At 35.1% G+C, this 17,052-nt stretch overlaps 1 protein-coding gene and 1 non-coding gene across 2 annotated transcripts in view; both read left to right on the top strand.

The window, feature by feature from the left end:
- Olfm3 (olfactomedin 3) overlaps positions 1–17,052 on the top strand; it is a 216,612-nt gene that overhangs the window by 97,174 nt on the left and 102,386 nt on the right. The window lies entirely within an intron of this gene.
- Positions 6,551–6,680, top strand: LOC150061404 (small nucleolar RNA SNORA40). Its single transcript, XR_016536072.1, has one exon. It is a non-coding gene; the product is annotated as a small nucleolar RNA SNORA40 (small nucleolar RNA).

The following is a 17,052-nucleotide window of genomic DNA, read 5'->3' as shown; positions in this document are numbered from 1 at the left end:
TTATTTTTTCTAAGAAGAAATACTCTTTGGAAAACAATAACTAGTCATATTGAATTGAATGTATTGTTGGCCTCTGATACAATTCTTTTTGAAATTTCTCTTCATTGTGATATGACAGTTTGTATGTGCTTACTCACTATTTACTCAGATGATAAAACAGATTCAGACTTCTTTCATGAATTAGAAGGTAAACAAATATTCTTTTCATTCAATTTTTTCTTTTTTTCTGCTGGTACTAAGGTTTGAACTCAGGATTGGGGACTATCCGTTAGCCTTTTGGCTCAAGGTTGGTACCCTACCGCTTGAGCCATAGCTCCACTTCTAGCTTTTTGGTGGTTAACTGGAGATAAGAGTCTCACAGACTTTCCTGCCTGGGCTGGCATGGAAAAGCAAAGCTTGGCTTTTAGCCTTCTAAGTAGCTAGGTTTGCAGGTATGAGACGCTGGCACCCAGCGCCAAATAAATATTTTAAAATATTTAAATAAAAGTTAGAATTTGACAAAGTAATTTTAGTCTGCTCTGTCTGTGGCATTATGGACCGTGTATCTAGCTAAGTCTACAAAGAAACAGCTCTAACTTCAGTAAAGAGAAAACCAAATGAAAAAATAAAAATGGTACTTCCCTCTATTTCCCCTGCCCTGCTGAATATTACAAATAACTTCTGACTAGACCTAAAATAACATCGATTTTTTTTCCTTCCTGCTTAACATGATAACTTCTACCCAATATATTCCAGCCATGTCTTCTCCCATCTTCAACCACTCAAAATATTTTCTTTGAGATTTTATCACTTATTTCTTGGATGATCCTAAATAGTCTCTTCAACTAAGTGTGTGATGATGAACTGCATGATATCAAAACAATAACAAACCCTACTGATGACTGACTTAACAGAATAACTTTGTAGAACTATACCTTAGCAAAATAGTTTCAAATATTGAGCTTACTTGATAGGGTAAACAAGAAGTCAGATTTTATTTTCTTTCTGCCAGTTCTGTGTCTTTGACTCATGGCTTGGGTACTATACCTGAGAATTTTTGCTGGAGATTTGTGTTTTATCATTTTATCCACAGCTCTACTTTTGATTTTGGGTGGTTAATTGAAGTTAAGACTTGTAGAGACTTTCCTGACCAGGCTGGCATTGATCCTCAGATCTCAGTCTCTTGACTAGTTAGAATTATACACTGGCACTTGGCAAGAAGTCAGAATTTTAGTAGAAGCTAAAAGTGTTTACTAAGCATCACTAACTGAAGATAGCAAAATAATAACACAGTAAAATAAAACTCAGTAACGTCTTTTTAAAGTTCGTTTATCTACTTTAAAAAGTAATATCACTCACTAAATTAAATTTTGTCTATCTCCGATTTCATGTGTCTTAGCTCCATGATTGACCCCTATTTCCATTCTTTTTCAGACACATTAAACTTTTCCTCCTGGACATAACGATATCTAATTAACCTCTGTATATGCAGGGTTTATCAGAGTGCCACCTATTTGGCAAATTAGTATTTCTGAAGGAAGGAAAATCCTTAGCTCATTAGTATAATCTGTTGTTATTTTCTACTTGTGTTGTTGACATAAGTACTAGTTATTCCCTGTGCTTCCAATTAAATATTATTTTAAGTTTCTTTTCTCTTCCACTTTGAATTGGTCTTAACATCAGTTATTTGAAATAGGTGTCAACTCTCACACTGGAATTTTTCTCCGCTTTGGTCTTCCTCAATACTTATCCTACAAATCAGTAATTTTCAAAAGCCTTCAAATTCTGATCAAATTCTTCTGAAAGAATCCCCAAAATACACTAAGTCCAACACAGTACAAAGCCATAGTATCAAGTGCTTTTCCAATAACTGGGTTTCATTGGGTCTTTCAGACTATGACTGTCTATATTTCCATCACTTACCTCATCTCAGCACCTTCCTGGTGATCAAGAATGTGACTGGGCAGGCAGGTCAGGTTTAAGTCAGTGAAATGCCTGTTAGTCAGTAAGACATTTGAACAAATACATTTTCAAAGTAATCAATTGATGGGGACCATGTCATGAGAAAGGGAAGGGTATCAATGTTTGTGAAGTTATGCACCTTCTATCTGGTGAATATAATGTAACCCTTCTATTAATCACAATAAAAAATTATTAAAAAATGGATCTAAGAGGTGCACAAGTCATAAAACTGAAGTTATTACATGTGTACCGTTAAGTCTGAGTTTCTGGGTATAATAACCTCCCAAATATTACTTTTTTCTACCAATTGCTAGAACTAGATATAACAACTGGTGTGTCCTTAACGTGTCAGTTATTTGTGGAACTTCCATATTTTTTTGTAATATACCAGATGCCTAATTCTTTTTGCATACATTTCTCCTTTAATCTGTACTTTTGGAGCTTCCTATCCTAAATTTTGTGGTTTCTATTTTTAATATATCTTCATTTCCTCTTTGTGATGCTTCTATTTTAGGCTTCCAATCCATCTGTCCTGTTGCCTCACTGCCAAACCTGTGGAAGTAAATCCTATCTGTTGCCTCCCTTTTCTTGGAGTTATTTAATCCTCAGTTGAACCTTTAGTCTCAGGATTTAGTGTGAGCTTATTCTAGTGCTATTGTTGAATGTCATACTGAAAATATTCTCCAACATTGCTTTAAATCTGCTCTCCCAAAGTTCTCCTGAATTCTCCATCACTAACCCTCCTATCACTCTTTTGCCTTTGGTCTGACTATCCTTACCATTTACCTTTCATCTTTCTGAAAATACCTTGGTTTTTCCAGTACTGGCATCTCTTTCTTCTTCATTCAGCCTTTGCGTACTAATCTCTCTTGTCAAAAAAAAATGTGTTCTCTTTTTAGCTCTCTCCGCTCTACTAATTGATAATGTTATTCGTTCTGAAGACTTTGACTCTTGTCTCTTTGCAGATGATCCTGAAATCCAAAGTCTTAATCATGAACTCTCTCCTGAATTCATAGCTTATAATTTAAGTAGAAGATTACACATCACCATCATGGTTTATCTTTAGCATTTCTTTTCAAATTGATTTAATTGAATTTTTACATTTCCAAATGCAAAATCTTTAAGCCTAGTATTTTCCCACTAGCTCTTCTTTTTAAAAAACCAGTAAGGTACCTCTGCTCTCCCAGTGAACCTCCAAAAAGTTAACAACCTTTTTTTTTTCTTCACATAAGATATTGCTAAATATTTCTTGGCTCTTCTCAACACTGAGTTTCTTGTATCTGTATCCGGTGCCACTCAGGCAGCCAGTTGTCTATTTGTGTCCTGATTAGTCTTTTCTGGAGATTGTAACAGTCTCCTTATTAGTGTTCTTTTTACTAATTTGCTTAAGTATACATTGTAAATGTTGTAGTCCATGCCATCTCTAAAGCATTCCAAGACTCACTGAGCCTCTACTCTTATCCTAACAACTATTTCTATGCCTATCTCATCTTTCCAGCTCCACCTCTCCATATTTCATAAATATGGGTTTAAGGCCCCACCTACACAGCTCAGCCATCTACAAAGATGATCATGTTTCATTGTTTCTAGCCTATGTATTATTTCATATTATATAATAGACTTCAAGCAGTGATAAGAGAGTTGTAAAAATAGATTTGTGCATATAATTATAGTAAAATCAAAAGAGAACTAAAGATCATAGAAGATTCAAAAATAGGTCATGATGGACCTTCTAGTTAACTTGTTTAAAGATAGGCATTAGCTTCTAAAGTTAACTTCTAAATATTAACTAAACCTTGTAGACTTTAGTGTGTTGGTTATCCTTCAAATAGAAGAACCCATCTTCTTAATTCTAGACCAACCAAAACAATTTTGGGTTTGTCACATCAAATAACTCAAGTATTCAAAAAGTGATAGGATCCCGACACTGGTGAATCACGTCTGTAATCCTAACTACTCAGGAGGCTGAAATTTGAGGGTTGGGGTTCAAAGCCAGCCTGGGGGGAAAAAGTCCTCTATGAGTCTCTTAATCTCTAAATAACCACTCGAAATTCAGAAGTAGTGCTATGGCTCAAGTGGTAGAGCACAAAGATTCTCTGGGATAGTGCCCCAGGCCCTGAGTTGAAGCCACTCAGCCCCTACCACCAACAAAAGTGATAGGATGGTTTGAAAAAAGATCCCGAGTGTAGTCTTTCCATTCCTCACTCTCTTTTCCTTTCTTGTAGTGTATCCCTTGTTTGAATCTAGGGAAGCTAGTTATGGTATTGTGAGATATTCTAAGGGAACTCACATATAGCAAGAGACTGAGGGCAGCTTGAGAATACAGCGAATGAAGAAGTTATTGTTACCTTTAAGGTAACATAACCCTTATGAGGCTCTGAAACCTCTGTATAACTACATAAATGAGCTAAGAGCCCCATCCTTGATTGTAGTTATACATCCTCCATTTTATTTCAAAAATCAAAATCATTAAGTGTCATGGAATCTGAGGTGAACTGAAAGGTAGGCCTCTTGTACCTCTTAGCCAACTTGTGAAAGAAAGATTTTGAAGGAAATAGAAAAGGTACTCCATCTAGGCACTTGTGGTTCATATCTGTAATTCTAATTGCTAAGGAGGTTGATATTCATAGTCTGTGGTTTAAAGCCAACTGGGCTGGAAATTCCATGGTATTTTTAACCAGCTTAAAGCTGAAACTGGAGCTGAGTGAAGGAGCTAAGCCAAGTGAGAAGTTCAAGCCTCACTACTGGTAAAACACACACACACACACACACACACACACACACACACACACACACACACACACACATTTTATAAGACTATAGGTGCCATAGATAATAATTTCTCCAATGGGCTTGAGCAGTTAATTGAAAACCTTTTGGGAAGAATGTTTCTTTTTAGATGATAATAAAAATACTCATGATTCATGGAAAGGAGTAAAAATATCAACAATAAAAGAAAGTAGGAAAAAGTTGACTTCAAATCTAGTGAATAAATTGAGCCTTTAAGGTGCATACAGTAGAAAGAAGATCAGAAATAGAGGTGGAACCTGATCAACTGTGTGAACTGCTGAAATATAACACTCTAAGGGATGAGGGACTCATCTTAAAAGAACAGCAACAACAAAAAGATTTCTGAAGACAGGAACCACTTCTGGTGAAGATTCTCTGAACAACGTTGAGATGGAAAAACAGGATTTTTGTATCAGTTGTTAAAGCAGCAGAAAGGACTAAGAAGGAGTAACTCTTTTTGAAAATTTGACAATGAGAAACGTTCTGTGAAATGGCATCATGAGCTAGAGAAAGTTCTTTTATAGGATGAAGAATTAATCGATGCAGAAAAGTTTATGCAAAATTTTAAGGAATTTCCAGAAACACTCACTGTCACCAACCACCTGCCTGACCAGTGTGCAGTTATTAACATCAAGGCACAACCTTCTACTAGCAAAAATTTATGACTTACTCCCAGCTCAGAAGATCACTAGCATTTTTAGCATTATAGAAATTTTAACTAGTGTGTACAATAGTTTCTTCACAGGTAATATGATATCACAATTAACAAACAGTGAGATATAAATATAAGTTTCAAATCTACTGGAAAAACAAAAAAAACTCATTAGTCACCTTATTTTCCTATTTGTTTTAGTTGAGCGGTCAGTTTTTCAGAGTTCTGACTATACATTGTAAACATCACCAATAATTATCTGTCATGGTTCTTTCGTATATTTTATGTATAAATACTTGTTGAATTATGGATTAAGCTCATGTTCAGGATCTGAAACTGGCAGCATCCAATTTTATCCTTTATAAGATAGTGTAAATATGCTGGGTACAATGGCTCACGCCTGTAATTCTAGCTATTCAGGAGGCTGAGGATCAAGATTCAAAGCCAGCCCGGGCACAAAAAGAACTGAGAATCTTAAGATGCAGAGCTCAGGGACAACACCCAGGCCCAGGGATTGGGAGATAGCCTTGAACTGAAGAGTTTAAGGACAGTGCCAAGGCTAGGTTCAAGCCGCCCCCCCCCCCATACACACACAAAGATAGTGTAAATAAAGTTCACAAAATTACTTAGGATAATCATTTAAATGTGGAAAACTAGAGTTGGGACACCATTTGCAATTGTGTTTAATTATGTGCTGTAACTGAATATTTGTAGTCATTTTACAAATAGAATTGCTGTTAAAGTATATGTTCCAAATTAGCCCGAATTCTAATCTTGAATCTGCCCCTGGTAGTATGTTCTTGAAGTGAGGTGCTTAACTTGATAAAGTTTCTGTGTTTCCCAATATGTGAAAAAGAAACTACATAACCAACCTCAAAGGTTCCTCAAGCATGAATCCACCAATTCCTTAAAACAAAGCAACTGTATTTGGCCAGTCCTAAACAAAAATAATTGTGATAACACACTTCAATATGACATACTGAATAAACATCCTGTTTCACAAAACCCTAAAACTTGACTGAATTATCTACTTTATCTTGCACTTTGAAGTTTACTCCACACAGGTCATTTGGAAAAAGGGAAAAAAAGAAAAGAATAATGAGCTAAGAATCTTTAAGTATGTTAAAAGATTAGCGGTTCAATTGTCATCAAAGATTTAAAAGTCAAAGCACTTGTGTGTGTGTGTTTGTTTAATTTGCAACAAAGCTTTATGGACAAGTGCAAATAGTAATCCTTCTTTGCAACCCAGAACTCATTGCCAAATATGAGATTTTTAGTACATGTAAGCAGAAATATGATTCCTACAACAGTTGGCCATGTGGGGGTTTGTTAACTCACAGGTTGGCTCTGAGAATAAAGGTGATGTAAAGCTAAAAAAAGATTTAAAAGTCATTCATTGCTAAGTATTGTTTGTTTATTGGTCTTTGGGCATTAAGCAAGAAAAATAGGTACATTTCTATATAATATGTAGAAATGTGAAAGCAAACATAAATGTCATTAATTTTCTCAAATTTTCCTTAATCATTAACTTCAAGATTGTAATGCAGTATGAAAAAGCTAAGAACTTATTTCTTTTAAAACTTCTTTATGATTCCCCATCCCCCACTCCCGCCCCATTTTAGGCACTTTAGTTCTAAAGTATAAACTTCAGAGCTAAAATCCTTCTTATGAGATAAAGAGGACTTTTAGAAAAAAAATCACACCAGAAAATAAGATAATATGGGCCAGAAGTATGGCTGAGTGGTAAGAGTTCTTACCTACCATTCACAAAACCCTGGGTTCATTTCTTCTGTACTACATACACAGATAAAGCCAGAACTGGTGCTATAGTACAAGTGGCAGAGCACTAGCCTTGAGAAAGCTCAAGGACAGTGCCCAGGACCTGAGTTCAAGCCCACAACTGGCATAATAATAATAATAATAATAATAATAATAATGATAATGTATAACAACATTAATATTTCTGTCAACGAAGGAAAAAAGATGGAACCATATGAAGCCATTTTCTACAGCTACTTAAAGCTATTAAATATATAAAATTCTTCCTTCTAAAACTAAAAGCATGAGATAAATTTCCTTAAGCCAGATTTTTAGCTAATCTGAATGCATTTTGTACATAGGAAAAAACAATAGAAAGTTATTAAATTCTCCAAAAATTTTCTTACACAAAAAATCACAAGTGTCTAGAAAAACTTGCAACTTTGTTTTCAGAAATAGTTTCTTCAACTGAAAAATTGTCACTCAACTGAAATATATTAATTACTAATAGGAGTCATAAGAAATCTTAGAAAAATGCATTACCATTTTTTTTCATTTTGTGATCTTATAAAATATATTCCTAACCATAATCTAACCAAAATATCAAAACCATATTTATTTGAGAAATACTGTCTTTTCTACTTACATTAGCTTGGTTTCTTGGATTATGTCATTCTATAAAATTGATATATTCCCAAATGAATACAAATATAAACTTATTTAAGGCTGCAGTATAGAATATGCAATTATTCCTAACTTTTTTTTTTGCCAGTCCTGGGACTTGAACTCAGGGTCTAGGTACTGTTCTTGGGCTTTCTGAAGGCAAGAACTCTGCCACATGAGCCACAGTACCACTTGCAGCTTTTTCTGTGAATATGATACCAATGAATCAAACCCAGGGCTTTGTGAATACTAGGCAAGCACTCCACCACTAGGCAAGACTCCTGGCCCTATTTCTAATATTATTAACCAAAATTTGATGCATTGTTTCCTGAGCTAACTTGTTTTACTTTTCATGTTCACTTGGGATCTATTCTACAAACTTGTTAAAATGTTTAATAGAAATTGCTATAAATTTTATACTCATAGGTTAAAAATAATTCACAAAATAAAATAAGCAGCATTTACTTAGCCTTATAGTTCAACATTCAACTGTCTATTAACATTTAACCATTTAGTGTAGCTCATGGAGCCCATTGGTAAATACAAATTATTGGAATTTTAATAACTTTTAGAAAGAATATCTGGTTATGATTACATTATAATGTTTCTTTTGCATTAATAATGATAATTTTTTAATGTTTTATGGTCAATATATTTTAGTAAAGTATGTATGACCACACACATTCACATTCCAGTAATTTTGTATGCCTTACACTTACAATGAATTATGAAATTTAATCTGATATGTTTATTCTATTCCATTTATATATCAAAAGCTGTTAAATTAATTTAACACCATAACTATAGCAAAACCACACAATTTGTAAGCTACTGCTCTAGGAACTTGTCAAAATAGCCAGCAGCTTTTCAGAAGTGTCTTGGCCTGGTCAAAGTTCTAATAGAAGACAGTTTATGAGCCAAGCACTGATGCCTCATACTTATGCTTGTAATACTACCTACTCAAGAGGGTAAGTTCAGAATACTGTACAGACTGCTAAACCCCATGACTAGCACCAGAGAGAGAGAGAGAGAGAGAGAGAGAGAGAGAGAGAGAGAGAGAGAGAGAGAGAGAGAGAGAGAGGAAAAAGAAACTCAATAAAAAAAATAAAGAAGGGCTGGGAATGTGGCTTAGTGGTAGAGTGCTTGCCCAGCATGAAGCCCCAGGGTTCGATTCCTCAGTACCACATAAACAGAGAAAGCTGGCAGTGGCACTGTGACTCAAGTGGTAAAGTGCTAGCCTTGACCAAAAAGAACCTCAGGAACAGTGAGCCCCAGGAATGGCAAATAAATAAATGTATAAACAAATGAATAAATAAATAAAATGTTGTTAAAAGTCTTTGTTAGATGAGATTAATGAAAATCTCATAAAATAATAAACGTAACACGAATTTTAGGTTTATTTTATAAGAAGTCCTCCATAAAGTTTACAAAGTAGAATAGCAAACTAGTCTAAGGACACAATATGAGTCTAATAAGTAATAATTTAGACATAATGTGTTGCTATATATATTTTACCTCCAGTAAATACATTGACAAAACAATATATAAACTTTTGAGGGTAACTTTTTAGTAATTTATCTCAGAGTAGAAAATTCCATTAGTTGGGGTCAGCAATAAATATCACATTGCATGTATAAGCAAATGAGTCTCAGAAGGATTTAAAATAATGATGCTACTAGAGGGAGCCCATTCATCACATACAGTCACTCCATCCTCAGCTGATCTCCCATACACATTATGTTTACACATATCTGTTAGTATTCTTATTTAGTCTGCTCCTGTGTGCTGTATCCTGAGTACTTAATGAAACACATCTCAGGTGCTTCTCTACCATATATATTTAATTTTCAATTTATACTGAGAAAAAAATTCCCACATGTGCTAAGGGCACACATAAGGGAAGAAACTTTTCTCAACATACATGGTTTGTGTTAAAGATGCTCTCATGTAATGAAACTACTGAAAAATAGTTCAAGTTACTGAAACATTTTTCCAATTAGTGTTATTGTTACATTACTGGGCCATGAAACACATTTGCAATGAATATTAAGAAGAAAACTTGTATATAACAAAGAGGCAAGTGGCCAGGAGTTTGGCCTAGTGGTAGAGTGCTTGCCTAGCATGCACAAATACCTGGGTTCAATTCCTCGGTACCACATACATAGAAAAAAGCCGGAAGTGGTGCTGAGGCTCAAGTGGTAGAGCGCTATCCTTGAGAAAGACCAAGGACAGTGCTCAGGCCCTGAGCCCAAGCCCAAGACAAAAAAAATAAAAACCAATAGCAAAGAGGCAAATGCACAATAAGCCTCCTTTATTCTATAAACACTTTAAATTGAAAATCTTAAATGACATAATCTGAGGAAGTATGATTTCTCTTTGCATTTAGATAGCATAAAATAAATAAAAAACAATTGTACCTGAAATATTATTCTGAAGTTTGAAATGATCTGAACTAGATTTAAACAAATAATGTATATGCCACCCATTCTGTGATTCTCCATAAATATTTTCAATATCTTAAGAGAGATTATTTCTTACAATATGTAATGATAATTGGGATGAATGTCTCCCTTCTACTTTACTCATGTTCTGATTATCTGTGGTATATCTTTCTCTGTTCCAGTGCTGTTAAAACAAAATGACAAACTTTTTGAAGAGAGTTTTGTTGGCCATTTTCATGCTTATGCATCTGACAGGTCCCTTCAAAACCAGAAACGGGGGCTGGGAGTATGGCCTAGTGATAGAGTGCTTACCTAGCATGCATGAAGACCTGGGTTTAATTCCTTGGTACCAGATACATAGAAAAAAAAAAAGAAGGAGAACAGAAGTAGTGCAGTTGCTTAAATGGTAGAGTCTTGAGAATGTCCAAGAACAGTGTTCAGGTCCTGAGTTCAAGTCACAGGACTGGCAAAAACAACAAAAACAAAAAACAGTAATGGCCAATGGAGTAGCTCATGCCTGTAATCCTACAGGGAGACTGATAATGGAGAAGGATAGTGGTTCACACAAGGCCACACAACAAAGTACATGGTACTCTTATCTCCAAAGGGCCACACACATACACACACACACACACACACACACACACACACACACACACACACACGTGCATCAGGGGCGAGGTGGCTCAAGTGGTAGAATGTCAGCCTTGACTGAAAAAGCTAAGGGACAGCATCATGATCTGAGTTCAACCTCCAGTATTGGGAAGAAAAAGGGTGAGGGATGGGGGGGGATGGGGAATTCACATGTAGACTTTTAAGGATATTGTCACCTGTGGAAGAGTTCAGAGATTTATGGATTGAGATTTCATGATTCCATAGTTGAATGAATGAAAGAAATCTACCATATAATCATTGGTTTTGGAATGACCCAAATCCTATATCTTTTACTTTACCAAAATGATTGAGTGAAATTATGGCAAGTGATAAATATAGTTACCTTCAAGTTGTTAAATAACTGGATGCTGAATTACGGAACAAATATTTGCTTACAAATATTTTCTTTTGTGAAGTCCTTTCATCTCTGCAATTTGTCTGAGGTTATGATAGCTCAGAGCAACCCATTTTTATTAGTAAAGAAGGTTTGAAGTTAAGTAGTGGCTACACATTGCTTTCTAACAATTTCTACCATTTTAAAAGAATGAGCAGTAAATAATACTAAATTTCTTTCAATAGCCTTAGACATTAAACAGGGAAAAAAATAGGAAAAGCAAAGATCCTTCTAATTCTGAAGAGTCACCACTCTATGATTGGCTTCTTTTCATCTGCTCACTTTATGATCACTTTCTTATCAGAAGGATAGAAAGCCCTGATCATGTAGGCCATCTATACAACCTGAGGCAGAACTAAAACCAGATGAAGTCGTTAGGCAGTGGTTTAGATAGAGAACATCAATTCCAATGTCACTTATCAGCCTTAGAAACTATAAACGACACTGAAAGGCTTGACATGATTAAAGATCAGTGCTTACTTTAAAATGAAGTCATGACTTTCTGTACTTGATAACACATGTAAAAGCAAACTTGAGATTCCCAGAGAAGTTTCCTGATAAACTGTGTAAAATGGACCATATTAAATATTTATAGCTTAAAAAGTTAGCACTTTCACATGGTTCTAGGATATAGTATGAAATAAGTACATTTCATGATTTTCATAGATAACATCAATGCCAAGTCTGATATTTTAAACACTAGTCAGAAATATCAAGTATAGACACTGTTGAATATACTTGTTGGAATGTGTCTAGTGCCATCTGTTTCTACAGTAGCTAAACACCAGACTCTGCTTTACAAAAATGAAAGCTGTATTTCTGTTGATGATCTAATGCATGTAAATATTTGCCTCTATTACTTATCACATCATGAAATCACTGAGTAGGGTTCCGAACCTAAGTGGAAAAAAAAAGACAAATTCATTTAAAATGGAAATTCTGTATATGAAGCCCCAAGTAGTTATAAAAACCAAACAACAGCCAGGCATGGTGGCTCACGCCTGTAATCCTATTTTCTCAGGAGGCTGAGATCTGAGGGAAACGGTTCAAAGCAAGCCTGGACACAAAAGTCCATGTGACTCTTACCTCCAATTAACCATCAGAAAACTAGAAGTGCACTGTGGCTCAAGGAAAAGAGTGCTAGCCTTCAGCCGAAGAGTTCAAGGATAGAGCCCAGGCCCAGAGTTCAAGTGCCATGAACAACCAAACAAAAAAAAATAAAATCTAAAAAAAAAACCTCTGCTTACTGTAAGTAGTAGTGGATATTTTGTTCTTTAGCCTAATGCCTACATTTCATTTCTATTATTTGTATTTTAACATTTATATAGTAATAACCATCATATAATTCAATCTTTCTTCCTTATATGGAACACTTGATAAATGATATTATTTCAACCCAAAGTAATGACATTTGAAAAAAAATTCTCCTTGAAAGTCTATCAAGGATTTAAATTGCAATGTGTACTCCCACCAATACACTGTAAATTTTATAGGCTAAATTAAGGATTCATGAAATGGATTAAGTAATATAAATATAAAATCAATAGATAAATCTTTCTAAACCCTGAGAATTGGGCAGAAATAATGTTCTCTCCTATCAAGAACTCCTACAGGGAGTTATCATTAGTTCAATCAAAGTAATTATGGAAATGAATTTGTTGAATTACTGTGAAAATGAATGCACTAACCATTTCTTGGAAGCAAAGCTATTTTACTCAATTAGATTCCCAGATTATCCAAATATTTGGTTAGACTAAAATTATGCTGCATTATGTAAGGCTTGATAGACCCATAGCAATGGCTAAAAAGTAAAAATATTTGCTGTTTGAAGGTTAATTTCTTTCAACAATATTAATCTTGTTGCTTTGAATTTGTTTAACCACTGTCTCTTTCAGTAGTAGGGAAGTCCAGGTTTCCTAAAATATTTCTTGAATTTCATTTTGTAATGATTGAAGGAGTGGATACTAGCAGTTCTTTCTTCATTGTTTTAGAAATCAGGATTTTCTATACTTATGGTCCAACTGAAAATAAATCTTGTGAAAAATTTGAAGGTGTTTAGTTTTGTTTTCTACGTAACAAAATTATTGAGGAAACATATAGAATAATTAAAATTTTATATTACTAGCAGAAACAAAAGTTTGCTTGGATTGGATAGCTAACCAAATGACCCTCAATGAAAAATCTGTGATATTCTTGAATGATTCTATTTTCACATTGGCTATGATATATTCTTTATAAATAACTTTTATTAGTACATAATAATTATACAAAACGGGATTTTTTTTTGCCAGTCCTGGGGCTTGACCTCAGGGCCTGACCGCGTAGGCTTGGGCTTTCTCAATGCTAGTGCTCTACCACTTGAGCCATAGAACCACTTCTGGGTTTTTCTTGGATGTGGTATCAAGGAATTGAACCCAGGATTTATTATATGCTAGACAAGCAGTCTACCACTAGACCATGCTTCTGGCCCCAAATGGGATGTTTTATTGTGATATTTCCATACATACAATGTGTTTTGATCAAAATAACCCACTTGATGGCTTTTTCCTCCTCCCATCGCCTCATTCTTCTAATTTTGAGATTTATATTAGCAAAATGTCTAAATATTCATTATATCTGCTGCTGTTTTATAATGCCATATTTTAGGAGCTGGGGTAAGGCTATTTAGTGAACTTAAAGGAAGTCTGCATGTTATTATTTTCTTGTAAGACTGAGACTTGGGAGAAATGTGATTTTAGGTCTTTCTGGGTTTTATACAAATTCATGGAGAACTGACTGCTGTCTCTAGGAGTGAATCTTTAAGAAATCCAGAAAGTACACCATATAATCTTTATCTTATTGTTCTGTAAACTGAAACTTTCTGAATGTGTTCTATTTCTTTATTTTCTATTCTATTCTATTCTATGGCTATCTGTTATTAATATTTTATCTAAATGGCATTTATTCAATCAATAGTGAAGTCTAGGATTTTATACAATTCTACTTTTAGTACATGATATGGAGATGTTCCTTCTCATATAAAAGTTAGATGTAAAGAATGTGGAGTCAGACCCTGGTGTCATAAAGTAGAAATGCTCAATAAATCTGTCAGGTATGTAAAACAGATAACAAAAATCAAAGAAAATACTTTCTATGACAAAAACAAAATGACAGACAGCATGGTTTCAAATTATTTGATATGCAACCACAACAGCTAAAATACTGAGCTGAAAAATGATTATTTTATTGCCTTTATTTATTTTTTTCTTTCTTTATTTTTGTCAGTTGTAGAACTTCTGGGCCTGGGCATTATCCCTGAATTCTTCAGCTCAAGGCTTCCACCCTATCCCTTGAGCCACAGCGCCACTTCCAAAAATGACTATATTAAAGAATATTCTTTTGTGTGTATAAGAGAGTTACATTCATGAATAGTAACTATGACTCAACTTGGAAATCTGCCACTCTTTTTTTTGTATTTTTCTGAGTATTTTTTTTATCTTTTTTATTGTAATTAGTAAAAGGGTTACATGATATTTGCCAGATAGAAGGTGTATTAATTCTCATACATTGATACCTTTCACATGTCTTGGTACCCCTTACCCTCCCCCCACACTCCCCACCCGTCTTGGTTTTCCCCCCTTCCCTATCAAATTTCAAATAACCAAATACAAATAAATTCAATATATCAGATAACAAAGTGAGATACTATAACAATATGAGATAACCAAGGGACAGCAAAGGAGATGAGAGACAACATAGTACATTAAGGACAACAATCATTCATTTTATGGCTTTTGTTTCAATATCCTGGAGGTCCTTTCAATTAGCTTCATACTATATGGCCTTATGTATCAAGATTTTGCTCTATTGCAGATCTCTGCTAGTAGAGACCAAGGTTTCTACTGATTATGACAAATGAGGGAAACCATTGAGCCTAAGTTCCTTTGAGTCTGGCTTACTTCACTTAATATGATTTTTTCTAAGTCTTTCCATTTCCTAACAAATGGGGCAATGTCATTCTTTCTGACAGCAGCATAGAATTCCATTGTGTACAAATTCCACAACTTGTTGATCCACTCATCAACTGAGGGACATCTAGGTTGGTTCCATATCTTTGCTATGGTGAATAGTGCTGCAATGAACATTGTTGTGCTAGTGGATTTAGTATGCCCTTGTTTCTGGATGGTTGGGTAAATGCCAAGTAGTGGAATTGCTGGGTCATAGGGGACTTCTATGTTTAGCCTTTTGAGGCACTGCCACATTGCTTTCCACAGTGGTTGAACGAGTTTGCACTCCCAGCAACAGTGTAGTAGCGATCCCTCCTGGCCACATCCCCTCCAGCATCTGTTATTATTTGTTTTCCTGATCCTGGCCATTCTAACTGGAGTGAGGTGGAATCTTAGAGTTGTTTTGATTTGCATTTCTTTTATGACCAGAGATGTTGAGCATTTCTTCATGTGTCTATAGGCCATTTTTGTTTCTTCTTCAGAGAAGACTCTATAGCCTCAAAGAAAATAAAGTACCTAGGAATTAGCTTAACTAAGAATGTAAAGGACCTTTTTGATGAAAACTTTAAAACCCTAAAAAAGGAAATTAAAGCAGAACTAAGGAAATGGAAAAACCTCCCATGCTCCTGGATTGGAAGAATCAACATTGTGAAAATGACAATCTTGCCAAAGGCTATCTACAAATTCAACGCAATACCCATCAATATACCAATGGCATTCTCTAAAGAAATAGAAGAGGCAATTCAAAATTTCATATGGAATAATAAAAGACCCTGTATAGCAAAAACACTTCTTAGCAGAAAGAACAGCGCTGGAAGAATTTCAATTCCAAACTTTAGACTCTATTACAGAGCTATAATTCTCAAAACAGCTTGGTACTGGCACAAGAACAGGCCTGAAGACCAACGGAATAGAACTGAGGACCCAGATACTAAACCACAGACCTATGGCCACCTAATCTTTGACAAGGGAGCCAAAAAAATAGAATGGAAGAAAGACAGCCTCTTCAACAAGTTGTGCTGGCAGAACTGGTTAAGCACCTGCAGAAAACTAAAGCTGGATCCTTCTTTGTCACCTTGCACTAGAATTAACTCCAAATGGATCAAAGACCTGGAGGTAAAAGCTGACACACTGAAAACTTTGCAGGAAGAAATAGGAGATACACTAGGCCTCCTTGGCACAGGTAGAAACTTTCTTAATAAGGACCAAGAATCACAACAAATCAGAGAAAGGCTGGATAAGTGGGACTGCATTAAACTACGAAGCTTTTGTATGGCAAAGGACATAGCTAGTAAATTAATTAGGAAGCCTACAGAGTGGGACAAGATCTTCACCAACCATACAACGGACAAAGGCCTCATATCTAAAATATATCAACAGCTCAAAAAATTGAATCACTCCAAAACTAATCTCTAAAGTAACAACCATCCCATCAAAAGATGGGCCAAATCTGCCACTCTTACCTCTGATGGACTGTCAGTCATCACACAAAATGACATGAAAAACATGATATCAAAAAGAGCGATTTTTTTGTTTTTTTCACATATTTTTATTGTAATTAATAGAGGGGTTACAGTTATATTTGCCAGACAGAAGGTGCATTACTTCACACACATTGATACCCCTTCCCATGTTTTTGTCCCCATTTCCTTTCCCCCATCCCCTCCCCTCATCTTGTTTTCCCCCATCCCTTTCCTATTTCAAATAAACAAATAAATGCATATACAATATACCAGATAACAAGGTGAGATACTGTAACAATATGAGAATAAC

Source organism: Megascapheus bottae, chromosome 6, assembly GCF_031878675.1.
Source record: "Megascapheus bottae isolate mThoBot1 chromosome 6, mThoBot2.hap1, whole genome shotgun sequence".
In the NCBI taxonomy this organism is placed as follows: domain Eukaryota; kingdom Metazoa; phylum Chordata; class Mammalia; order Rodentia; family Geomyidae; genus Megascapheus; species Megascapheus bottae.
This window is presented reverse-complemented; position numbering and strand designations above follow the sequence as displayed.